Here is a 6,000-nt window from a genome sequence, read left to right as displayed (position 1 = left end):
AGGTTGTTGAGGAAGATTTGTCTACTTCCAGTTTGGGTGGAAGTTAGGAACAGCAAGGGAACAGTCACCGCATTTGTGGGTTTCCTATAGACCATCTAATAGCAGTGGAGAGATTGAAGATCTCATAGGCGGGCAGATTCTGGAAAAATGCAATAGTAGCAGGATTATTGTTATAGGTGATTTCAACTTTTCCAACATCAACTGGATCCTCCTAAGGTGCAGATGGTGTGGGTGAAGCCGTTTTTGTCAGGTGTGTTCAAGAGGGTTTCCTTGCCCAGTATGTAGACAGACCGACGAGGGGAGAGGCTATTTTGGATTTGGTGCTCGGCAACGAGCCAGGACAGGTGTCAGAACTCACGATGGAAGAGCACTTTGGTGAAAGTGATCACAAATGCCTCACATGTAGCATAGTCTGGGAGAGTGAAAGGATCCGTTTCCGAGGGAAGATATTTAATTAGGGCAAAGGAAATTATGATGCTGTCAGACAGGAGTTGGTAAGTATAGACAGGGATCAATTATCCCACAGTAATGGCACAGCAGACATGTGGAGACTGTTTAAGGAGCAGTTGTTGCGAGTGATACATAAATGTGTTCCTCTGAGACGGGTAAGAAGGGGTAAGATTAAAGAACCTTGAATGACGAGAACAGAGGAACGTCTCGTCAAAAGGAAGCAGGCAGCTTACGTTAGATGGGGGAAGCAAGGATCTAGCACAGCTTTAGAGGATTACAGGCTTGCTAGAAAGGAGCTCATAAATGGACTAAGGCGAGCCATGGTGGGGCACGAAAAAGGCTTGGCAAGAAGGATTAGGGAGAATCTAAAGGCATTTTTCTCATACATGAGGAATAAGAGAATAATCAGCGAGTAGGTAGGGCCGATCAGGGATAGTGTAGAGAACATATGCGTGGAGTCTGAGCAGATCGGGGAAGCCTGAAATGAGTTCTTTTGCTTCGATTTTCACCAAGGAAAGGGAACTTGTTGTAAATGAAAACTTAGAGGAGCTGGGCCAGATCAGTCTTGACCAGGTCAAGATTGATGAAGTTGATGTGCTAGTAATTTTGGAAAACTTTAAGATGGATACGTCCCCAGGACCAGAAATATCCTACACTGCTCCAGGAAGTTAGAAAGGCGGTTACTAAGCAGCTGGTGAGGATATTTGCCTCCTCATTCCCCACAGGAGTTGTACCGGAGGATTGGAAGGAGGCGAATGTTGCTCCTTATTTCAAGAAGGGTAATAGGAAAATCCCTGGCAATTAGAGACCTGTCAGTCTTACGTCTGTGGTCAGCAACATTTGGAAAAAATACTGAGGGTTTGTATGATTAAATCTGTCAGCATGGTTTTGGGAGGGACCGGTCATTCCTCACAAATTTTATTGATTTCTTTGAGGAGAGGTTAAGATAGGTCGACGACGGTAGAGCAGTGGACGTGGTGCATGTGAACTTTAGCAAGGTATTTGATAGGGTTCCCATGGAAGGCTCATTCATAAAGTCAGGAAGTATGGGATACAGGGAGATTTGGCTATCTGGATTCAGAATTGACTGACTGGCAGAGGCAGACAGTGGTTGAAGATGGAAAGTATTCTGCTTGGAGCACAGTCTTGAGAGGAATCCCACAGGGCTATGTCCTTGGGCATCTGCTCTTTGTAGTTTTTTATAAATGACTTGGATGATGTGGTTGTGGGGTGGATTAGTAAATTTGCGAATGACACAAAGGTTGGAGTTGTCCTCGATAGTACAGAGGGTGACTGTAGGCTGCAGCGCGACATAGACAGGATGCAGAGATGTGCTAAGACATGGCAGAGGAGTTCAACCTGGGTAAATTAGAAGTGATGCATTTTGGAAGGTGAAAGTCGAATCCTGAATATAGCATTAAATATAGGATTCTTGGCAGTGTGGAGGAACAGAGGGATCTGTGTGTGCAATGCATAGATCCCTCAAATTTGCCACCCAAGTGGATAGGGTGTCAAGAAAGCATATGGTGTTTTGGCTTTCATGAACAGAGGGATAGAGTTGAAGAGCAGTGAGGTTTTGCTGCAGTTCTACATGTCCCTGCTGAGACCACACTTGGAATATCATGTCCACTTGTGGAGCTTATACTATAGGAAAGATACAGAGGCTTTGGAGAGGGTGCAAAGAAGGTTTACCAGGATGCTGCCTGGACTGAGGGCTTGCTTTATGAAGAAAGGTTGAACAAGCTTTAACCTTTCTCTCTGGAGACAAGGAGGAGAGAGGAGATCTGATCTGTCCACAATAATGAGAGGAATAGAGAGAGTCAATATCCAGAGATTTTCCCCAGTGCAGGATTGACTCGTATGCGAAGTCATAGTTTGAAGATATTAGGAGGAAGGTAAAAGGGAGACGTTAGAGGTAGGTTCTTTACGCAGAGAGTTGTGAATGCATGGAATGCATTGCCAGCTCTGTTGGTGGAAGCACAGTCATTGGGAACATTTATGCGACTGTTGATCATGCACATGGACAGCAGTGAGTTGAGGGGTGCAGAGGTTAAATTACTACATTTTACATTAGGATTAAATCTCGGGACAACATCGTGGCCCAAAGGGCCTGTTCTGTGCTGTACTGTTTTATGTTCTATGTTCTATTTAGTATAGTTAAAACAGACTCAGATAAGTTCTTGCTTGACAAGGGGATCAAAAATACATGACAGGAAGAGGGAAATGGGGTTGAAAATCTGTCAGTTGTGATCGAATGCCGGAGCAGACTTGATGGTCCGAATGGCTTCATTTGTGCTCGTATAGAGTTGTGGCCTTATGATATTTCGGCCCTGGATGGCACGGTGGCTCAGTGGTTTGCACTGCTGCCTCATGGCATCAAGGAATTGGATTCGATTTGCTCTGGGTGTTCTAGTTTCCTGCCACAGTTCAAAATTGTGTAGGTTAGGTGAACTAGCCATGCTGAATTGTCGATTGTGTTCAGGGATGTTGATGTTAGGTGCAATAGTCAGGGGTCTATGTACAGTATTAGAGTAGAGAATGGGATTGGTTTGCATACTCTTTGGAGGGTCACTATGAACCTATTGGGCTGAAGGGCCTGTTTCCACACTGTAGTGAATCTAAGAAAATGCAGGTTGTTGCAATGTTCCAATGAAGTGCAACCCAACCTCGAGTAACACCTCACTTTACACTTTGGTGTGTTACAGTCTGTAGGAGTTAATATTCAATTCCATAAATTCACAGCCTGAACCCACTATGGCTGTTCTCCATTATCCGTACACTCTCCCTCCTGGGCTCCCTAAGTTAATGTCTTGTTTTGTTCCATTCAACAGAGAAAACCAATTTCTAATATTTACACATTTATATACACCCATTATATATGTGTGTCTCTTTCACCATAATTTAAAGCCCATTTGTCTTTCACAATGGGCCTCCAAACATTCTTTCCCACCTCTGCCAAGATACGAAAATGCTCACTTTTCAATCCTTTACACGTCTGAAGAAGAGTTGCACTGGACTTGAAACATTAACATTGTTTCTCAGTCTCTGCAGATGTTGCCAGACTCTTGAGTTCCTTCAAAAATGTGACAAATTGGAGGTATGGCATCATGACGATACCCAAACAGGACGAGAATTTTTAAAAAAGAATATTGTCGCACATCAGAAAGCGGGATCGGGCACTGTGTACAGGGGAGAAGGGTGACCGGGACCCCGTGCGAATGAGGACAGGCAGCAGAATTGTATTGCAGATATTGCAGCTCAAACTGGGCATTCATGTGATGTTGTAAATCATCGCAGCTGTAGTAGCATCAGCAGCAGTAGAATTATATTCAACCACAATATAATCTCTCAGTCTACCATTACCATGAAGCCGATCTCCGCTTCAGTGATGAGTGTGGGTGAATATGCCACGGTCAGAACCGTCTTTACCTAAACCTGATGACAACCCATTCAAGCGACCGCACTTACTGCTTACATTAATAAACATCAGAACTAACATCTGATAGAGAGGGCGCCATGATCCCAAGACTGTGACCACTTCTTTTAAAACCAGCTGTGAATTACTGCTGGCCTGTCTACTCTTACTCTCACCTGTTAGAAAAATCCTTGTTCCTTTTGTTAGAGATGGTTCAAGAACTTCCCTCCTATTACCATTTTGTTTACATCATTGAAAAACTTACTGCACCTTCCCCTGTGAGGAATGATGTAAAACATGGGTTTAAATTATCTGTCTGCTCCTTGTAGCCAATGCTTCAGTCACATCCTCCAATTATCCTCAGTACACTTTCCTAATTAATTACACCTAAGATAACACTCATCTTGAACTTTTTTTATATGCTCGGAAAAGTTCTTGCTGCTTGTTTTTGTATTTCTTGCCAATTTACTACATCATGTCTTTTCTCCCCTTTTCCTCGCTTTCTAGATTCATACAGTCATATCGCGCACAAATAGACCCTTTGGTCCAACTTGTCCATGCTGGCCAGGTTTTCCAAACTAAACTAGTCTCATCTGATTGCATTTTGTCCATATGCCTCTGAACTTTTCCCATACATATGTTCGTCCAACTGAGTTTTAAATGTTGTTGCTAAACTTGCATCTCCCACTCTTCCTCTGACAGCTCATTTCATATACACACATCACCCTCTGTGTGAAAACATTGACCCTTCGTCCATTTCAAATCTTCCCTCTTTCATCTTAAATCTATGCCTTCTAAGGTTGAACTCCCCCGTCCCCGGGAAAAGACCTTGGTTATTCACTCTATTCATACCTCTCATGATTTTATAAACTTCTACTTTGTCACCCCTCAACCTCCTACACGCTATCTGACACTAACTTTATGAACAAGCATTTACAGATAAAGCACTGCAAATTTGAAACAGTATTCAAATGACAGGTAAATAACATTCAGCCCAAACTTCACACTGTGATTTGTTTTTTCACCATGTTATAATCCTAAGGCAGCAGGAAACTCTTACGAGTACCAATAAGAGGTCAAACACCTGAATTGCTTCGTCTAAATGGGGTGATGATCTCTACAGTGAAAGCGCATCACAGGCCTGAACCATAGAAGAAGGGGAATTCTTGTACCACACGGTCAGCGTGCAGTTGCCTTTAGTAGAGTGAGATGAAGGCTGATTATACCTTTTGAAATTTGGACTGCAGTGTGAATTCAGTGCAAACGGGGATAGGTGTTTTCAATAAGGTTTACTCAAAGAAGGAAACTTTCCAGAGTGAGATGTGTGGGAGGTGGAAAAGAGATTGAATGGAGAGGTCGAGCCACATTGAGACCAAAGGCAAAGTGGCAGCACTAAACGCAGCTTGATGCTACTGCAGAGTAGGTAGACTTGATTAGAGTTTCAGGTGAAGTGGGGAGGGACCATAATGTAAGAGAATGTACTCTGTAATTTGAGAGGGAGAACCTGGAATCACGAAGAGGACACGAGCAGGGAAGAGGATGGAGCAGCAATGGCAGTAGTTTCTGTGTGGAATTCAGGAAGCACAGCTGAAATTCATGCCTAGCATCTGCTTCTGGTCCCTGCAATAAACATCCTAAATCTGGCCCTCCACTAATGCTCTTCCGTTGTACCCTTGAGAGCCTTTGTCAACCATGGGTGGTTCATCTTCTGATCGAGTTCTTCTTTTTGAACAGAAACAAAAATTACTGAGCGGTTTGGGATAACTGTTTGAATTTCTGCTCACGTATACTCACTGTCTTCCACTGGGTATATTTTCACATTCCGTTTCAGACCAGACGTGAGACAGAAATCCTCAAATTAGATGTCTGGTTCTTTTCAATCATTCAGGGGGATCTTCTGCCTGTGGCTGAACACAAGATCAGCGGAGGCTGCCTCCATTCTCCAAGTTTCTACATCTCTGTTGTTTCTGTTTGACGATGCCACATTCCTGTGAGCTGCGTCTAATGTGACCTCCTTTTCCATCAAACCAGAAATCCCCGAACTCTGGTGGACAGGGCCTTCAGCTATGACTGTCCCATCTCCCAAGGTGTTGCCCTCAATCTGTCCCCTCCAATCCCAGAACAATGATAGATTC

This window comes from Chiloscyllium punctatum, chromosome 24 (assembly GCF_047496795.1).
Source record: "Chiloscyllium punctatum isolate Juve2018m chromosome 24, sChiPun1.3, whole genome shotgun sequence".
NCBI classification, from domain to species: Eukaryota; Metazoa; Chordata; class Chondrichthyes; order Orectolobiformes; family Hemiscylliidae; genus Chiloscyllium; species Chiloscyllium punctatum.
The sequence above is the reverse complement of the archived record's forward strand: the minus strand, read 5'-3'. Positions refer to the sequence as shown.